The sequence below is a fragment of the Triticum aestivum genome, chromosome 3B (assembly GCF_018294505.1).
Source record: "Triticum aestivum cultivar Chinese Spring chromosome 3B, IWGSC CS RefSeq v2.1, whole genome shotgun sequence".
Classification (NCBI taxonomy): Eukaryota; Viridiplantae; Streptophyta; class Magnoliopsida; order Poales; family Poaceae; genus Triticum; species Triticum aestivum.
The window spans coordinates 810,924,742-810,946,260 of NC_057801.1; the positions used below are offsets into that span (position 1 = coordinate 810,924,742).

General features: G+C 42.8%; 2 long non-coding RNA genes across 2 annotated transcripts; both read right to left on the reverse strand.

Moving 5' to 3' along the window:
• Positions 1-1,693: 1,693 nt before the first annotated feature.
• LOC123066770 (uncharacterized) lies at positions 1,694-5,765 on the reverse strand. Its single transcript, XR_006431433.1, has 7 exons — positions 5,689-5,765; positions 5,479-5,567; positions 4,721-4,812; positions 3,490-3,674; positions 3,314-3,411; positions 2,558-2,722; positions 1,694-1,984 (listed from the first exon to the last, which is right to left on the reverse strand). It is a non-coding gene; the product is annotated as an uncharacterized lncRNA (long non-coding RNA).
• A 2,270-nt stretch (positions 5,766-8,035) lies between these two features.
• On the reverse strand, positions 8,036-8,828 carry LOC123066771 (uncharacterized). The gene is made up of 2 exons (XR_006431434.1): positions 8,706-8,828; positions 8,036-8,396 (listed from the first exon to the last, which is right to left on the reverse strand). It is a non-coding gene; the product is annotated as an uncharacterized lncRNA (long non-coding RNA).
• Between the last annotated feature and the right edge of the window lie 12,691 nt (positions 8,829-21,519).

The following is a 21,519-nucleotide window of genomic DNA, read 5'->3' on the forward strand; positions in this document are numbered from 1 at the left end:
GGCGCCGTTCGTGAGGGGGTTCACACACTAGAGACGCGTTTGCCACTTCAGACATGCCACCACACCTTCTCGCATGTATGAGGGCCCTGTGCGACGCTCTGGTGGCATTGCTACACCCAGGGCCCCCGTCCCGCCTAACTCTGGAGCGGTTGACCACGAGATCTAGCCCTTTGACTTTCCATGGATGGACTTTGACCAGTGGACCTCTCCACCCAGTTGTGTTAGGTCAGCCCATAGGAACAATTTGGAGCAACACCCGGGCCAAACCCACAGCAAGATCCCGTCCATGTAGACCCAACGCGACCGTTTCCCCCTCCGGGTGTCGGCGGCGGCGCCGTCTGTGAGGAGGGCCACACCTTGGAGATGCGTGTCGCCTCTTCAGACATGCCACCACACTACTCGGTTGTGGTAGGTCATCCCATATATAGAAACACTTGGGAGCAATGTCCCCTCCGTATAGACCCGATGCGGCTGTTCCCCCCTCCAGGTGCCGACCGGCGGCGCCGCCGTCCGTGAGGGGGGTCACACCCCTCCATATAGAACCGAAAAATAATGTATGTATGCTTATATTAACGCATGCTACATGTAAGTTAATCAAATAATAATACGTAAAAAACATAAAAAATTGTTATGCAAAAAAATATAGATATGACAGCATAGCTGCGGCCAGGGCAGATGGATGGCGCGCCGCGGACCGATGACGTGTCATCTATGCCGACGGCCGCCCGTCTCCGCCATCAGCATAGATTCGACGACGTTAGCCGCCCTTCACGAGCGTGGTCTCCGGGCCCGCTGCTATGCCGACGGCCCGTGTATGCCGACGGGAGCTGTAGGCGTAGCCAGGGCTAAGCCGACGGTTGTTCTTTGTCGACGGGGGCCGTCGGCGTAGCAGGGGATAGCCCGACGGCCATTGTATGCGAACGTCCTGGACCTAGCTGTCGGCATAGCATGGAGTAGGCCGACGGGGGCCGTCGGCATATGTTTGGCCGTCGGCATCGAGCCCTGTTCCGTTAGTGCGCACGACCTTGCTGCGGCCGTGGTCACAAATGGTCTGCTCCGAGCCTCCGACCTCACCGTGAACACGGCGTGCCTCCTGCTCTAAACCTACCTCCTGAATTACGTCGAGGATGTCTATGAACCTTGTTGGCGGCGTTAGGTTAGCTTTATAGTGTGTCGAGTCTGTATCTTATCCGGTAGCAAGATTCTTTCCTAGTTGTATACGATACATGATGGAAATGGACATGGGCTTGTATGAACTTTAAAGGAAAGAAGAATCGGCGAAAGGCATTACCGAGAAAAAAATAGATGCACATTAGGATCTTATTAGAAAACTTATGATTTTTTTTCTATAGAGCGGCCTTTTGAATCTCAACCGTCCATCTTTATGGTTAACACAAAATCAATGGATATAAAGGGATGATTTGTGGAGAACTATGAAAGCTTCCGTCCTTTATTATTACTAGATGACTCGTTGCGCCAATGGCGCAAAGGCCGAGAGGGAGCCAAGTATTGTGAGAATATTTAGACACTCAAGTCGAAAATCAAATGTGGCCAACACTCCCGCATCCTCTGCTTGGAAGACGCCTTTTCTCACCGGATCTAACATAGATAAATGATTCTTCAAGAGCAAATTTCAAAGAAAATATAAAGGATGGAAGGCTTTAAGTTGTACTATTGAGACCATACCACCATATCTTCTTTTAGTTTCTTTGGAAATCGAAAGGTATAAGAGGATGGTACATGTGAGAAGCTGTGAATCCACAACAAAAAACTAAACTAACTTCCAAACAAACATTTCAAGTTTGGAAGCCACAAAGAAGCAGCCCAGATCTCTCGTTGTAGTGCAGGTTCAAGAAAATGGGCCGAATGACCATCACAGCAACATGTAGAAGCAGCAAAAATATAGGCTTGGTGTGTAACTGATCATGAAAGATAGTTTGATCAGTTTCTCCATTGTTGGCTTATACTGAGCAAGAACATCAGCCTGCAGAGAAGAAAAATGGAGGACTGCTTTATTCTGCGGTACATCCACAATACTACAGCAAATAAAGTAGTTAAATATGCGCTAAGATGTAAGACCTTTTAGATCACTATTTTAGTGATGTAAAAAGTAAGCGGTGATCTAAAAGCTCTTGTATTAGTTTAAAGTGGGAGTACTTAATAAGACTGTAAGCCAGTACATCAAAGTAATGCCGGCTTCCCATTGATTTGATCAAACCAATATGACAAAGGGAAGGTGAAACTTCAGAAGACCATATAAATTGAAAGCGATGTCTTAATTTAAAACTCTGGAATGAAGTAATAAACATTAAGTCTGAATGTTGTCACTAAAAAAGCATAAAAAAGGCAGACCAGCCAGCAGTGCATCATAATTAGTGGTTCATCATGGGCAAACCAGGCAGTAGTAGCCTAATAACTTAGACGGAAAAAATGCAAGAAGTCAAAGCACAAGGTGGGAAATAGGACCGAGCATTGATAGGTAACCAAATAATGAAGGAATATCCCCAGAGGATGCAAGAAGTGAGAGAGGAGCACCTAGCAGAGGTTTGTGGACTACCTATTTATGCCACACCATATCCACATCCCTAGCACTTGACGTACTTGCTGCTATTGCCATCTCTACCTTATTTCCTCCATTGCCGGTTCGTGGACTACCTCTTCAGGACACGCCGAATACATCCTCTCCTTCACCAGCTGGTAGTCTCGCCCTTCAATCATGCCACTAACAAATAAAAAGAGAAAACTATGATCAAGTTGATAAGTCTTACGACTATATGTGAGGAAAGCAAATAATTCATGCTTGTCAATACCATAGTGTACAATTCTAGCAGAAAGCACATCATCGTTCTGGAAGAAAATAGGTGGAAGCATAAGAAAGCAATTAAACAATCTCTTCAGAGGCACTCACATGGTAAAATCCAAAACATCGAAAGCAATATATTATTTTTGCGAAATGTACAGGATTCAAGAAACTGAGTACCATCAAAAGTAGTCTGCTATCCATATCCATAACTCCAATTCTTACATACTTGCTAAAAGTTTTATTGGTTGAGATCATTTTTGGATCACCCACCAGCAAGTATGCATGATTCATATGTGAAGAGAAACTGACAATTACAACCAATAACCAATTAGCCAACACATGAAAAACTATCCTAAACCACTATGACTAGTATTCACCAATACCATAGATGATAGCACTATGCTATCAGTTTCTTCATGATTCACCATATAAAAAGATTATACCTCTTCTACATAGCAGCACAAGACGTTTACACAAGGAAGGAAAAGAGTAAGTTTAATTTCTTTTCACCTATTTCTTATCAATGGAGATGGAAAGTGCTCTAGTCTATTTTTAATGTTTTATCTTGTCCACCTATTTGTAGATAGGCCTTTTTGTAACATGACAACCTGAAATTTATTAAGAGACATGAAACTTTTATTATATGATCGAAAGAACAAAAGTTAGTAAATATTTGTTACAAGTACCTGGCAGGAACAAGTGCAGCCTCAGTCTTTTTCAGAAGGCTAGTACATATTACAAACCAGGAAACGATTGTTGAAATATGTGCTATGATGCAGTTTCTGAAACACGGTTTCATGGTTGGCCATGATAAGTGTCAAATGTTTTCTCCTTTTTATTCGGGGTCCATTAGGGTCATAGCTGATGGTACCTTATAAACAAAATTTTCAGAACAGATTGCAGCTTGTATAAGATAGACAGGTTTAGTTAGTATCATATTTAATCGAAAAGCAAAATAATCATTTAACTATTTACATGTCTAGATCCAAGGTTTGAGAAATCAATAAAGTGCCCTCCCTAGAAATCACAGTGGAAGCAAGTAAATAACCCAAGCTTGGTGTCGCACCACAATAAAGAGGATCATAAAGGAAAAAAATAGAGGGTCATACAGAATAATCAGGAATCTGTACACACAGCTTACTACAGTTTACTCATGCTTCAGAATCAATCAACATGCTTAATGCCGCACCACAATAAGTAGCACATGGATATTCTAACTCACAGGACAACCTATATAATGTCATCTTGCCTTGCATTTGCCCTCTCATTGCATCGACCACCAAGGTAACATAAAAAAGCACGCCAACCAAGATAAACCAAATCATGGACTTGGACAGGAAAATCAAAGAGAGGGAAAACCTATGGATGGGTTAGATAGCAAGTCGCTCGCGAGGGCGCCCAGGTCTAGCCGACAACACCCGGCCCCACACACAGTTCGGAAGCACTCTAGCACATAATCAGATGGCATGAAAGTACCAACAACGACCAACCAAACCGAATAATCCACATGAATGGTTGTGAATGAAGGCAGAATCATATGCATCTCACAACTAACAAATTTAACTGATAATTCAAGATACTAAAGATCTGCTCTACATTTTCGACAGTGAAAATAGTAAAGATCTCGAATGCAATAAAACAACAAGGAAGCAAACAAGTTGCACATGATTTAAATTACGTCGCGTAACTTCTAAAGTTTTCCCCTTATATGACAACCTTCTTCCCAGCAAGAGTCATTACAGTATTTAGATATCTTGTATAAAAAAGATCAAGAACTAAAAACTACATTCGGCAAGACATCCTCTCTACAAAAGGAAATTCCCAGAGCAAACGTTAGCCGATTCAGTGCATATCTCCAAGGCTCATGTAAGGGAATTGTCAAAAAGGAGTGAACTGGATTGGAAGGAGCTGCAATACCTAAGGATCGGTTGGAGACTGCGAGGTCGACAAGGACGCCTATCAAAGCATGTTTCTTTTGTCATAAGCTTTTATTTTACTTCGTCATGAAGCTGTGAAAAAAGCCATCTCGGTATGAGCTTTCGAGATTTAAACCAACCATTTTCATGAATAAAGTAGTTGCTTCAGTTCTGTTGGGCCGTATCATATAACAAAGAACAGAACAAAATAGAAGTTTCTCTACCAATGTTGTAATTGTCTTGAGTAAATGGAAGTTAAGATAAATGAGAGTCCTTGAGGCAAACACAAATTAAAAAATCAGCCACCGCAATCCTCAATGTCCGTTGTTCCTCTCTCTATGGCCAGGCATTAAAACCAAAACAGCCTAACCAGCCCACATTAAAGCAAAAATGGAAAACATGACATCCTCTATTATAGAATTAAGAAAAATATGCTCTCCGGGGATAGATTGGTTCACCTTGAGGTACGGAATAATTCGAACTCCTACAAAACATTACATTGTTTGCTTTAGTATATGACCCGTTCAATCTGAAAAGTATTCAAAATTTTCATCCAAATCCTTGCAATTCTTCCTACTGTGTTGAGCTTGTAACAGTGATATTAGTATAAGAATTTTATTCTCTTTCTCTAGCTAGAAATCTCCAATCTGAAGTTTCAAGACACTGATCAAAGTATATTATGTCAGAAAAGAAACTCATTCCACTATGGATATAATTATTTGGCTCACACTTGTAAATCAAGCAAGGAAGGAAGCGAACCTGATGGTGTTGGTGTATTGCGGCTCAGGCCAGTGTGCTCGACTTGCCGCTGCGTGTTGTTGGCTTCGCGCCACAAGACTCACCATGTCCTGACCAGTGCAACACATATAAGATCACCCTCATAACTCAAGAGAAGTAGGGAAGTATGTAACTAACAAAAAAAACAGATGTAGCAAGTGCAAGGTAGGCTTAGTGGTGCTTAGAGCTTACTTCAACTTTATACCAAAGGATGTACACCGGTCATCTTCCTCGCTGGTCCCAGACATTGCCGCATGCCACCCTTCGAGAAGACAGTAGAGGGATGATTCTTCAACTGAAGATGAAGAAATGAAGGAAGAGCAAAAATTTACCTGAGCATTGGACCGGCGTCATTCATGGATGGAGCTTGGAGGAACCCTCTTCTCCACTTCTCTCGATCCACTGCCGCTATTACTGCCTCGCACCATGCATCCGAGCCTACATAAGGAAAATGGCCCTCAACACCTGAACAACACACGGGGCGCAAAACTGGGCATACAGAAAAAGGTGCATCAATCAAATATCTGCAGAGATGCATAGCAGGAAATGCACATACAACTTCATGGTTTTTTATGGATGAAAATACCAACATCTAGACCTAAACATCACCCAAGGATTATACATTTCAAAATATAGAGCAGAGAGGCTATCAACAGTTGTATTCTAAATCTCTTGACATCACAATTCATGCAAGAAAAATGGACAAAATAAGACACTGCAAGCAAATGTGCACCAAATTATGAGCAAAGAAACTGATAATTAGAGCAGATTACTCCGCTTGCCCTTCTCACCGGCCTGCTCCTTCCCCCTGACATCGGCCTCCTCCCCCTCCCCTGTAGCTCCTTCCCCGTGTCATCGGCCTCAATTGCATGAAGAAAGTATTATGGTGGTGGAAATAAGCAGAAGATAGTCTTCTTCTGGGATCTGCAATAATACTCCCTTAGGAAGAACTGCAAGATACAAGGCATACATACTCAGATGAGAGAGCAGATCTGCGGGCTAAGCATTTCTTGTAAGGTGAACTGAAGTAACGCATGAATGTACCTCGAGGAAGACGACCTCAGAATGAACCCGTCGCTACCCTTCGCCTCCAACAAACACCGCATCAACAGATTGATTGGAATATCAATTCCTAAAAGGCATGATCATAGAAAAGGGATTTATCAGCAGACGTATACTGATTCCAATGATGGGCTTCTATATGAAACCAAATTTTAAATATACTGAAATCTTTTGCATCAGATTAAAATTAGCAAAAAAAAATGATGGTAAATCTAATATCATATCCAAATACAACTTTGTGCTCAGCAGCACCTACAATCTAAGGCGGCTAATCCATCAAAGAACGTATATACATTACCTACAATCGAACGCAGCTGATCCATCAAAGAACGTATATACAGGAAAGGCTAATCTAAAACAAAGTCTAAAAGGTAAACTAAACCTGCATCCAGTTGATAGAAAATAAAAACAATCTACAACTTAGTGTGTAAATTATGAAAAAAATACAGGGAATGATGGGGGCAGAAGGTTGCAACCGGCCTGGAGATGGACACCATGCCACCACTGAAACTCAGTGTAGGAATCAAGTGCAACCCAAACACTATGTGCATAATTAGAAGAAAAAAAGGAAGTATGAGCCCAGTTCACCATGGGAAGATGAGGAAAGGAGGAAGAAAGAGCTCACCGCTGTGTTGCATCTCTCCTCCATGAACTGGCAACCGTCCTTGACCTCTCCCCCTCTGCACGCAACCACCGGGGTGGGGACCCTGCTGCCCTCACTGCAGCAACCGCTCCTTCTCGACCTGCGACCAATCTGGAATCATGGCGTGCAGCGACCCCCGAAGATGGAGAGGGATGGTGGAGTCCATGGCAAAGGCAAGGACGCCGGGGAGGGGCAGGGAAAAGAGGGACGCGAGAGAGCCGGCGGGGGGCAAGGCACGACCTTCGTCGCGCCACCATGACCACGGCCTCCTCCTCCTCACGCATCTGCCCCTGCCACCATGACTCTCTCCGTACCTGGATCTCGGGGAGGATGCATCTGGAGAGGGACATTGGCTGGGGGGAGCGGCCGGCGAGGCTCTGGCCCTGGTCGGAGAGGGAAGCAGGGACGGGGTCGAGGGAAGAGGAGAGGAGGAGACGAGCGGGAAGAGGAAGGGCGGCGTGGGGGAGAGGAGGCGGCTAAGGGGGAGGCGACTGGCAGCGGCGAGGGTTTCTCCATGGCAGCATTTTCTATTTATACCCCTACACATAAAAAGACTAAAATGCCCTTGGCGGGGCACAAAATTTACAAGTGGTGGCACGAAGCGATTTAAAGGCGACGTGGCTGGCTTCGTTGTGCCTAGGAGTTCTTCAGGGTTTATATGTTCAATAGGTATAGATATAGATATAGATATAGATATAGATGTGGAGTTGTGGATAATCTGCATATATCACCTCATAATACATGACTAACTTAGCTATAACAACACATAGGTCCTGGCCCAGATTTTATCTTTTGAGCAACTTTAACTGGATTAGAAAGTCCAAAAACAAATCATACAAACTAAACATGTGCAGGTAAACTTTATTTATTTTCTTTTTCGCAGGGCAATGCCCTCAACACGAAGAGCAATAACAAAAATCATTAGGGCTAGGGCCACGACAACGGCCACCATTAAAGTGTAACCCGGTGCAATAGAGTTCACAGACGATTACTGGATGAACGTCACGACATGGCGGGCCATATGCCTTTGTTTCCTTGCAATCATGTCTGAGTGGTAGCACTGGAGCCAAATTATCATCGCCTCTATCTGTTCCTGTAGATGGAGCCAAAGCCTTCCCACCTCGTCCGGGAGATAAAGGTGAAGCACCACCACCAATAAACTTTTGGCGGCCTAGTTGCTCTCCACTACTGGGTTCTGTTTGTGAAATCAAGTCCTGAATTAGCATCAAGAGGTAAAGGGACAAGGCAAAACTGTGAAATAAAAGGAAAATCAGATAAGTGTGGATCAGTTTTTCCTTTGGTATAAGTTGAACACAAGAACCGTATACCAAGCCTATTATTATCATAAGTTCACAATGACGAATTTGAGAAAATAAACAAATACCAAGTACTGCTATGAATATAGAAGTACTACACCTATAACTAAATATAAGAAGGTTTTGGTATAGTCTTTCTATATATACATAAGTATGGCATATGTAGGTTAACGTATGATTCATTGTACCTTCAATGGTTAATAGGACCAGAAACATGATCACTAGAATTGTCATTTTCCCGGCCATCATTTTGCTCTGCTTGCGAAAAGCCAGAAGTGTTCTTCCAGAGGGACTCTATTTATGGAAGCTTGGATTAAGCAGGTTTGCTGAAGTGATGTGTAGAATATCTTTAAGATATTGTAGCATTGTCTCATGACTTTTATCAATAAAAGAAATTAGAAGATATGCATCTACCATTAGTTCCACTTACATAATATATTTCCACAAGATATACATGATGATGAAGATAGATATCTCCACCAGATATACATGATGATGAAGATAGACATCTCCATAAGATATTCATTATGTCAGAAGGATTGTTGCAATATGGTGTAAGTGGGTGTTGAAGCATCTTCCATCTTATATCTTATATCTTATATCTTATCTTGTCTTATCTATCTATCTATCTATCTATCTATCTATACCTATACTAATTATGTACTCCCTGAAAATTCATACGGTGTAGATCGATCAGCCGATATAATTAGGATGTAGATTTCTTTAATTCTGCGGAGAATTACTAGTTAAATTGTTAGTAATGGCGCACCTATGGGCAGTGCGCCATTACTAGTTAAAACTAGTAATGGCGCACTGTCCACATGTGCGCCATTACTAACAATTTTTTTAATTTTTTTTTTCAAAACTACTAATGGCGCATGGTGGGTGTGGTGGGCCATTACTATGTCAACTAGTAATGGCGCACTACTCCCATGGTGCGCTATTAGTAGTTTTGAAAAAATTATAAAAAAAATTACTAATGGCGCACCATGGGATGTGGTGCGCCATTAGTATTTGCACATTAATGGCGCATCAACACATGGCGCGCCATTAGTATTTAGTAATGGCGCACCACATGTACAGTGCGCCATTAGTGTCCATCCCATCTATAACCCTTTTCCTAGTAGTGTTTATTAGCCGATAGTCGCACCCAAGCAACCCTAAACTCAAGAAAAGAGTGAAGTAACTCTTTAGCCTCGTCAACTAGTTGCCCATTTGCAAAGAAATCCCGTTGCTTGTTTCTGATCTTGGTTACCACCAATTGGGAGTCCGTCCGGGCGTTAATTCCTTTGGTTAGAACAAGGGCCCGTTGACACGCCATCAGCTCCGCCACCTCGGCATCGTGAGCGGAAGGGAAAAAATGGCATGCTCCCGCAATGAACTTGCTATGGTGGTTCCTAAGGACGGCAACTCCCCCTCCTGATTCTTGGTGCTTTGCCATAACACCATCAGCATTAGCTTTTATCCATCCTTCAGCTGGCTTTTTCCATCGCTCCAATGCGTTTCTTTCTCTCTGTTGAGGTATTTTCTCACGCATAGACTTCCATTCAGCAGTAAGCTGAAGCACTCGTTCACATATACTTCCTGGGTCTTTCATTCTGCGGAAGGGAAAAATTGGATGATTGAGATAATGGGTGTGAGTACACCCGGGAGTAGTCACACCTTTCCGGTCTTTCATTCTGCATGTTTCCTTTGCTTCATTCCTCATAGTCCATAGCTCGTACCAACTCCTAATCACAATTTCCTTTTCTTCAGACCCTGTGTAGCTAAGCCAATCCATGAGCCATGCACGTAAGGCCGCAGGGTCATGAACTTGCACCGAAAGGCATGGCAGCGGGGCAGCGACAGCCTCACGCAGGCACCTCCAAAACTCAATTGCATGCGGGCACCTCCAAAACCTATGCATAGTATCTATCTATCTATCTCTCTCTATATATCTATGATAATTATGGACGCCCTGAAAATTCCCACGTTAATCAGAAATTAAGAGCCATTAATCTCATGGGATCAATTTATTACGGTGTAGATCGATCAGCCCATATAATTAGGATGTAGATTTCTTTAATTATGTGGATAATAAAATCTGTCTATCTATATATATATATATCTATCTATACCTATACTAATTATGGACTCCCTCAAAATTCCCATGTCAATCAGAAATTAAGAACCTTTAATCTCGTGGTAACAAATTATTACGGTGTAGATCGATCAGCACATATAATTAGGATGTAGATTTGTTTAATTCTACAAATAAAAAGATGTGGCAAATCGAAGGCTCACGGCCCTTCGTGGAAAAACGTTCAAAATTTATTTTGCAAAAGGTGATCTGATTCTAATCTATACTATTACACCGTCCTTTCCTCATCTATTTAAATATACTAGTAAGCATGCACGTGCAACGCACGTCTCATAATCTGACTCTTATAAAAACATTTATTTTGAATATAGTTTCTCTGTTAGCAAGTTATTTTTACCGAACCATTTAAATGTGTCTTATACGAAACAATATGATCGCACATGTAGCATACAATTCGTGGGACCTGGGTTGTTTGCATCATTTTTCATGTCTCAATTTCTTAAATTATCATAATTCAAGTGCACTAAAGTGACAGCTAGTTTTGGTCTACAATCTGTCGTATGAGCCAATAAAGTAGTAACCTAGTGGTACAACATAGAATAAGTATAATGATACGTGGCGAAAAATACATGTGTAGGAGTGTCAGAAAAAATATCTCACGTGAAGTACGCTGTAAAATTTAACATCCATAGACTACACGATGACCTAACTTAAATATATTCAACAAAAAATTTATCAACTTTTATGGAGATTCATATAACAAATTTTAAAATCATCAAACAAAAATGACAGTAACCAACGCTGATGATTTTTACGTAGAAGATAAAAAGGATGGCAGGCATGCAGGGGAATCGGATAAAAAAGAATGGGTCTTTTTAGAAGATATTTTTTTGATTTGGACAAGGCGCACAGTCACAATCTCTCTCTGGTAAGTTCCTAATTTTATTTAAAAAAACATTAGTTATCCTCCCCACCGCCACCTCAGTCCCTTACATTTCTCTCCCCGTTCCCCATTCTCCCATGGTGGCCACACCCCTCACTCCACAGCCGGCCCTCTTCGTCACCAACGCCGGCGCTCCCTGGTTAGGCCGCCGCTCACCTTCGTCACCACCGTCGGTGCTTCCTGGTCAGGCTGCGGCTCCCCTTCGCAGCCGCTGCTCTTCCTCCCCTTGATGTGGAATCGCTCGAGGAAGTGGCCGAGGAGGCCCTCGAGCTCGGCATGCTCGCGCCAGCGCTAGGCGCCGGCGAAGGTGGACGCGAAGGTGTGGCACTCGCACGCGCCTGCTCTACCCCGCACCTTCTCCGAATCCGTTGGCCGAAGTGTTCGAGAAGGCGCTCGAGGTCGGCATGCTCGCCGGCGATGCCGGGCCCCTCCCTCCTCCTGATACCCTCTCTGTTGCCGCCTTGAGCCTCTCCACCCTCTCCCGTGCGGTCGTCCGGGTCCAGGTAAGTCCCTCTCTGCAACCCTGCCACCTGCTCCACCCCGTCAATTTGGTTCTTCGCCAGGTGCATCCCCTCATTGAGAAATCACCATGAATATTCCCAAGACTGTGTATAATTGTTCTGTTATAGGGCTTTTTTTTGCGGGGTTATAGAGCTTTATTATAAAAGCTGATTTAACTGACTATTATTCTGCTCTAGATTGCTGCACCTTCTGGCTGTGAGTGGATCCAAGAGTCAGCATGATACAATATCTTTTCAAAAGATGATAGATTATCTTCATGAAAGAAAGGAAGTTGGAGAATTATTATTGAAGATGAATTCAGTGTCATGTGTTTCTCAAGAGCTAAAATGGAACAAGAAGTGCAAAACTGGCAATTCTTTTTGTAATACTATTAAGCTCGTCATGGTGGTTACCATGAATGAGTGTCTGGTTTAATGTTTAGAAAGTGAGTTTTGTGTTACAATGTTCTCTTTCAAGACTGTTATATGAGAAATCATCCGTTTAATTGGTGGCTATGTTGATGATAAGGCCCTTAATGGTTCAGATTTCCCGAGGGAGGAAAAGGAGGTGCTGAAAGGGGATGGGAGCAACAAGTATAAATCGAAGAGTATGTTTTGATTCTGAGTTGCATTGCACAGTATTTCTATTGTTCTATGAAATCCATGGAATTGTATGGAACATTCCTTCATGTGATAGGCATATTTGTTTACTAAATCAAACTGCGTAGTTCCAACAAACAGACATTCAAATGCACCATTTTACCCTTTGAAAGTAGGAAGTGCAACTTCTTTAGTGTTTAGAATGGATCAGGTGTACTTCAGATGTTTTCAGTTTTAAATAATTATGCAGATTCTCAATCATCATGTGTGCAAAAAGTGGGTTTATACAGATTTGTACAATTCATTGTAACATCCTGGAGCTTAAACTAATTATGATTAATTTGGTCATTCTCTGATGTGTTATTACATTAATACCTTTGGCACCTTTGTAATTTGCTAAGCTAAATTCAATATTTCAGGTGTTCTGCGACAACTCAAGTCACCTTCGTAAATTCTGGAAGCCAACTTTTTTGACACCAGACCAAGGAGATAGAGTGCATGATTCAGTCAGTTACAAAAGTGCAGTAGCCAAAAACACTAACCATTTTCCACATAAAAAACCATTAATGACCTTTCCCTCTCCATTTGCCTCTTCAGATCCTTAGGGTCTACATCTATGATACATTCTAGTTAGTTTAGCATCTCACCAGTTATCTGAATAATACATAAGCATCCAGTACAAGGGCATTTTTACCTTGGTACATGGCATCTCATCAGTTATCTGAATAATAAATAAGCATGCAGTACAAGGGCACTTTTACCTTGGGACATGGCCAGGGGTGTATGTGGTACATTTTTCTCGTCATTAAGCAGTGATGTTGAAGCCTGTTTCTTCTCATGGGCTTCACGACGTCTTTTAAGAATATCATCTTTATTGCGTGCATAATACTCTTTTTTCCTCTGCCTCTTCAATTCTTCAAGGTATGTATAAATACATGCCATTAAATTTTGCACATAAGCAACAGCAAAACAGTAGCGCAAAGTAGGAACCGATTGATGATAGTTACCCAATGTTTGGTTGTTGCTTATATCCTGAAATGGGGTGCACGCCCCCGCACTATTGGGATATGTCATACCTTCGCCTTCATGTGAATATTCATGCCATTAAATTTTGAGAAGCATGGAAGCTGTGGAAATTAATCATGAACACCACCATCAGATGCAAACATACTACACTGTCCTTTCTCTTGATATTGTGTTTCAACGGAGTTCTAATTTGACATTAATAACAATTTTGAATGGCAGATCCCCTTACTGGACCACATTAAGTTGTTGGCCCTGCTATTTAACGTCCATGGTGATGCTGATGATGATCTTGGCAGGGGTAATGCTTTGATTTCATAGACCTGTTGCTTTGATAGCTAGAGAACTAATTTCTCAAGAGGACTTGATTTAGTGTTCTTATGATATTTTTTAGCTGGGGCTGTTTTTTTTCATGGATTTTCTTTGTCCACTACATCATAAATCTGGTAATGTAAAAGTAATATCTATTTCTGATTATGTAATGACCGACTGTTATCTTGCTTCTTATTCATGTATCTTCAGATTTATGTATCTGCCTGGGGTGTTGGCATGTCCTTGAGCACGCATCAGGTATGTATGTATCTGTTGGTATCTTAGTGCACTTTGTAGTTTCAGAGTAGCACTCTATAATTTGGCACATGCCTATGAGTGTATATGTATGTGCATGTGTACTGGCCATAGGCCCGAGGTGAAACTAATTATGATTAATTTGCTCATTCTGTCATGTGCTCTTACATTAATACCATTGGCACCTTTGTAATTCTATAAGCTAAATCCCATATCGCAGGTGTTCTGCGACAACTCAAGTCAAGTTCGTAAATTCTGAAAGCCAAGGAGACAGGGTGCATGATTCAGTTAGCTACAAAATTGCAGTAGCCAAAACACGAACCATGTTCCACATAGTAAACAATTAATTATATATATAAAACGAACGGCTTATAGCATTATGATGTGAGGGGACGTGGGCTCCCACCAATCATGTTCAACATTATGATGTGCAGGCAGGAGACGGGGTTGGTGGGAGGCACCGTGATCAAGGGAGAGGGGAGCTAATTTAGTTGAGTTTCCCTATTAGTTTGTGATCACAATTGCGTGATTGTAGGGGACGTGGGCTGGTACTTGGAATATTCCTCCGGTGGTGGAGTGCGGTCAGTCATGTATGCTAAGTGCACACCATAGAGGTATTAGATTAATGATGGCTGTTAGATTACGACTTGTGGGACTAATTGTGTGGTGTTGATTGGTTCGTATATTTTGTGGTACTAATTATTGGGTGCACATAAGAAAGTTCTTGTTTGATTGTTTAATAGTAGTAGTGGAGAAAAAGTACTTGATGGGTTAATCAGAAAAAGAGAAATAGGCTAGAAATTACCACAAAAATTAGAAACATCCGTCTATCAATTTAATAGATCAAGTTTTCATAACAATTAGATATCATTGTAAGTCAAAAAATTACCCACCACTGCCACTATAATTATATGGAAAGAAAACGTTTTGCTACATGTAGCCAAAGTTAGGACGTGGGATGCATCTAGGAAAAAGACGCGGCTGCTCTTATATGTAAAAAAAGGACATCAATGCTCAGTTAGAAGAAAAAAAAAAGAGTACATGCGACGATGCATAAAGGGACATGAGATCCTCAGTTCAAGGAAAAGTGCGCACAGCTTGCTATATGCATGCATGCATTTAGGTGGAACAAAAAACGTGCATCTGTGTGCCCTTCGTATGCCTGCATGGCCTGCCAAAAAAGTGTGCACACAAGCCCTTGATACTATATGCGCGTATTTGGAGATTTTAAATGGTGGCGCACCAACTAAGAGCTCGCATGGACACGGTGAATTTCTGTTGCTCCGCATCCATGCCAATAAAGCCTTTGTTTCGTACAATGGAATCGTCTTTTGTCATCAAGTGATGCTAGGGAAAGCCTCAAGAGTTGTTCCGGAGGGAGCCGTGGGACATGTAGTCTGCTGCTGCAATGCATAGAAGCGGTGGAACATGAAACACTACGGAGCACCAGATCAGTAATTAGTACAGCAAAGAACCAAGACAAGAAGATGAAGCAATTGACACGTCTGCACAGATCAGCAATTAGAGAGGTGGAGAGCCAGATCCCACAGAGGACTCCAAAAGACTTTGTTTTCTGAGATTGGCAAGGTTTATGAATTATTATTATTTTTTTGTAAATTTGCTTCAGCCATCATGTCACACACATGTATACACGAGAATTAGATGCCTCGAAGGCACAACTGAAGGTTTTCTGGTAACCTAACCTAGGAGAGAAGGGTGTGCCTGATGCCTTTTTTATATCCACAAAATAAATTCCATGGATTGCCTTAGGATCCCTGAGTCCAATTCTGATCGGGAGAGCTCTACCACCTCCACCGGTCTGGAGGGAAACGTGCCGGGGAGTAGGCGCCGAAGGACAGAATTAGAGGTGGGCCGACACAGGCGACAAACCTTCCAAAAATATGATCGTTCGGAGTTTCCATATGTTGATGAACTTCGTGTGCCTCAGTGTGGTTTTGCCTGCTTTCATCTGAGTCGTTTTGCTACCAGGCCGCGACTCTCCGGTTCCAACGCCGTTCCATACATGAGGACAAGCAGCCGATATCGTTGGCTTCTACATCTAGATGTTCATCATAGAGTGATGAACTCATTGATTCGGGTATAATTCTGATCGGAGTTTCATCCACACTAAGATCGATTTTTTCTCTGGTAACAAAACCTTAGTTCCGCTTTCTTTGAAAATCTAAAGGATTTCTACTTGTCTTTTCCTTCTGTGAGCACACTAATCCAATTTGTTTTGTCATCTTCTTCTCATAATCATGCATCTAATTAGTTTTCCATATGTTTGGTGGTCTGTAAAGATCCTATTGCTCAAAGATTGGTAATAAATATGGTAATAATATGTATAGTATATGCCATAAGTTTCAGCATAATTTTTACACACCACTAGTAGAAAAGGGGGCAATGGTCCAGGCCGGGTCAGCCCATTAGTCCTGGTTCAATCCAGAACCGGGACCAATGGGGGCATTGGACCCGGTTCGTGATCCCCGGGGGCCGGCCGGGCCACGTGGGCCATTGGTCCCGGTTCGTCTGGACCTTTTGGTCCCGGTTGGAGGGACGAACCGGGACCAATGTGCCATGGTCCTGGCCCACCACCATTGATCCCGGTTGGTGGCCTGAAGCGGGACCAAAGGCTTCCCTTTAGTCCCGGTTCAAGCCACGAACCGGGACCAATTAATTCCCTATATATACCTCTCGCCCGCGAGCAGAGCACTCTCACTGCTCTGTTTTTCGTGGCCGGCGAGGAGAGAGCTTTGTGGTGCTCTAGCTCACCTCCTATGCACACGAGGTGTTCGATGGAATGCCCGAGGCACACTACTTAAGCTTTCTCCTCCCCAAGCTCGACCTCCAAGCTCCATTTTCCTCAATATTTGTCTAGGTTTAGCGGTCCGTCACGTCCCGTCCCCGTATTCACCGTCGTCGATCGCCCGCGCCGATCTCGTCGCCGGCACCACCGTGGTGAGCCTCTTGTTCTTATCTTCTTTCTGAAAGGAAAAAAATTCTTACTTGTATGTTTATATAGATACTTGTATAATTTTTTTATTTTTATTATTGCATCTTATATAGTGCGATGGTTTTGGTATCCGCCCCCGTCGGTCCTCGTCCTGTCTATGATTCGGATGTGGTATATATTATCTTTTCATAACTATTGTTTCATCTATTGTTTATGACAATTATGCCGACCAACGTGACATAGATTTTATTTATCTAGGAGGTTGTTGAACCGGAAATTCCAACCGACCCTATTGTCGAGAGGTTAAATTTAGTTGAAGAAGAGGAGGAGAAGGTGATATTGGAGTTGCATGTTGCGGATGTCGTGGATGATCACAAGATCAAGATGGATGCAATGTGCTTGAAGATTAGAAAGATTAGAAAATATGCCATTCATACCGAGGCTTGGTATCATTATGCCGTTGGATCAGTTGTTACATTGGTTGCGATTATGATCGCATTTGTTTTTGCATTGAAATGTTTTACATAGTTTCAATGTATGGTTTAATTAATTTAGATGCTCTGCAGAGCTTTATGTTGTTAGATGAGAACTATGTATGTACTTTGGTTTTAATGTGATGATGAACTTCTATTAATTTGGTCACTTAATTATCTATTCATGATGTTCTGTAATGATTTTTGACACACTTAATTATATATAATGCACGCAGATGAACCGGCAATGGATGTACGGTTCAAGACACACCTCCGAGGCAAACAAGCAGAATGGTTTTATGTGTTGTCCATGCCCTATATGTGGGAATACGAAGTCTTACTCTGACCGGAAAATCCTGCACACCCACCTGCTTTACAAGGGTTTCATGCCATACTATAATGTTTGGACGAGGCACGGAGAAATAGGGGTTATGATGGAAGACGGCGAAGAAGAAAAGTACGATGACAACTATGTGCCCCCTGAATACGGTGATGCTACTGAAGATCAAGAGGAACCAGACGATGTGCACGATGATGCTGCAACAGGCGAAGCTGCTGAAGATCAAGAGGAACCAGACGATGTGCCCGATGATGATGATCTCAGCCGGGTCATTGTCGATGCAAGGACGCAATGCGAAAGTCAAAAGGAGAAGCTGAAGTTCGATCGCATGTTAGAGGACCACAAAAAAGGGTTGTACCCCAATTGCGAAGATGGCAACACAAAGCTCGTTACCGTACCGGAATTGCTGCAGCGGAAGACAGATAATGTTGTGCCTGACGAAGGATTTGATAAGCTACTGAAAATATTGAAGAAGAGGCTTCCAAAGGATAACGAATTGCCCGACAGTACATACGCAGCAAAGAAGGTCGTATGCCCTCTAGGATTGGAGGTGCAGAAGATACATGCATGCCCTAATGACTGCATCCTCTACCGCGGTGCGTATAAGGATCTGAACGCATGCCCGGTATGCGGTGCATTACGGTATAAGATCAGACGAGATGACCCTGGTGATGTTGATGGCGAGCCCAACAGGAAGAGGGTTCCTTCGAAGGTGATGTGGTATGCTCCTATAATACCACGGTTGAAACGTCTGTTCAGAAACGGAGAGCATGCCAAGTTGATGCGGTGGCACAGTGAGGACCGTAAGAAAGACGGGAAGTTGAGAGCACCCGCTGATGGGTCACAGTGGAGAAAAATCGAGAGAAAGTACTGGGATGAGTTTGCAAGTGACCCAAGGAACGTATGGTTTGCTTTAAGTGCGGATGGCATTAATCCTTTCGGGGAGCAGAGCAGCAATCACAGCACCTGGCCCGTGACTCTATGTATGTATAACCTTCCTCCTTGGATGTGCATGAAGAGGAAGTTCATTATGATGCCAGTTCTCATCCAAGGCCCTAAGCAACCCGGCAACGACATTGATGTGTACCTAAGTCCATTAGTTGAAGAACTTTTACAGTTGTGGAATGGAAACGGTGTACGTACGTGGGATGAGCACAAACAGGAGGAATTTCACCTAAAGGCGTTGCTGTTCGTGACCATCAACGATTGGCCCGCTCTCAGTAACCTTTCAGGACAGACAAACAAGGGATACCACGCATGCACGCACTGTTTACTTGACACCGACAGTATATACATGGGAAGCTGCAGGAAGAATGTGTACCTGGGCCATCGTCGATTTCTTCCGACCAACCATCAATGTCGAAAGAAAGGCAAGCATTTCAAAGGCGAGGCAGATCACCGGAGGAAGCCCGCCATGCGTACCGGTGATCACGTACTTGCTATGGTCAATGATTTACAGGTAATCTTTGGAAAGGGTCCCGGCGGACTAGTTGTTCCGAGTGATGCTGGGGGACACGCACCTATGTGGAAGAAGAAATCTATATTTTGGGACCTACCCTACTGGAAAGACCTAGAGGTCCGCTCTTCGATCGATGTGATGCACGTGACGAAGAACCTTTGCGTGAACCTGCTAGGCTTCTTGGGCGTGTATGGGAAGACAAAAGATACAGCATGCCTCCAAAGCAGTATGAAGGTCCTGTCAGCTATGCTCTTACCAAAGAAGAGAAGGAAATCTTCTTTGAATGCCTGCTTAGTATGAAGGTCCCGACTGGCTTCTCGTCGAATATAAAAGGAATAATAAATATGTCAGAGAAAAAGTTTCAGAACCTAAAGTCTCATGACTGCCAGGTGATTATGACGCAACTGCTTCCGGTTGCATTGAGGGGGCTTCTACCGGAAAACGTCCGATTAGCCATTGTGAAGCTATGTGCATTCCTCAATGCAATCTCTCAAAAGGTGATTGATCCAGAAATCATACCAAGGCTAAGGAGTGATGTGGTGCAATGTCTTGTCAGTTTCGAGCTGGTGTTCCCACCATCCTTCTTCAATATCATGACGCACGTCCTAGTTCATCTAGTTGACGAGATTGTCATTCTGGGGCCCGTATTTCTACACAATATGTACCCCTTTGAGAGGTTCATGGGAGTCCTAAAGAAATATGTCCGTAACCGCGCTAGGCCAGAAGGAAGCATCTCCATGGGCGATCAAACAGAGGATGTCATCGGGTTTTGTGTTGACTTCATTCTTGGCCTTAAGAAGATAGGTCTCCCTCAATCGCGGTATGAGGGGAGACTGACTGGAAAAGGCACGCTTGGAAGGGACTCAATAATATGCAGGGACGGATATTCTTGGTCTCAAGCACGCTACAGAGATCTACAGAACTCTACCTTGGTGACCCCGTATGTCGATGAACACAAGAACAGTCTGCGCTCCAAACACCCGGAGCAGTGCGACGAATGGATTACATGTGAACACATCGGGACTTTCAGTAGTTGGTTGGAAGCACGTCTCAGAGGTGACAACACTGTTTGTGATGAGTTGTACTTGTTGTCGAGGGGACCATCTTTGACTGTTACGATTTGAAAAGGGTACGAGATAAATGGAAATACATTTTACACGATTGACCAAGATCAAAAGAGCACCAACCAAAACAGCGGTGTCCTCTTTGATGCAACAACCGAGAGGGGAAAGGACACATATTATGGTTACATAGTGGACATATGGGAACTTGACTACGGACATGATTTTAAGGTCCCTTTGTTTAAGTGCAAATGGGTCAATCTGTCAGGAGGCGGGGTACAGGTAGACCCATAGTACGGAATGACAACAGTGGATCTGAAAAATCTTAGGTACACTGACGAACCGTTCGTCCTAGCCAATGATGTGGCACAGGTTATCTATGTGAAGGACATGTCTACCAGACCGAGAAAAAGAAAAGATAAGGAAGCGAATACATCATACGATGAGGCAAAGCGCCACATAGTTCTTTCAGGAAAAATGGACATCGTGGGAGTGGATGGCAAGACAGACATATCTGAAGATTATGAAAAGTTTCATGAAATTCCTCCCTTGAAAGTCAAGGCTGACCCCAGCATCCTGATAAGCGATGAAGATTATCCATGGTTACGGCGCAATAAGCAAATGACACAAGCGAAGAAAAAGTGAAGACTTTCTCCCATAACTATTATGATGATACCATGCCAACTTTGTAACACACGAGTATGATACCATTGTCCGTTTTGTACATGCACATGCTATGCGGGTGAATTTATGATACCATGCCAACTTTCAACTTTTTCATAGTTCATTTGAAATGCTTTAATGTCTTATGGTTCGGCCCTCGTAATAATTAAAAATAGCAACAATAAATATTTTGTTGTAAGTAGAAACAAAATAAAATAAATAAAGCAAGAAAGAAAACAAAAAACAAAAAAAATGTTTTCAAATTTGAAAAATAATGGCACTAACAGAAAGTTTATAATTTTTCTAAAACTAAAAGCAAAAAGAATTAAAAAATAAAGCA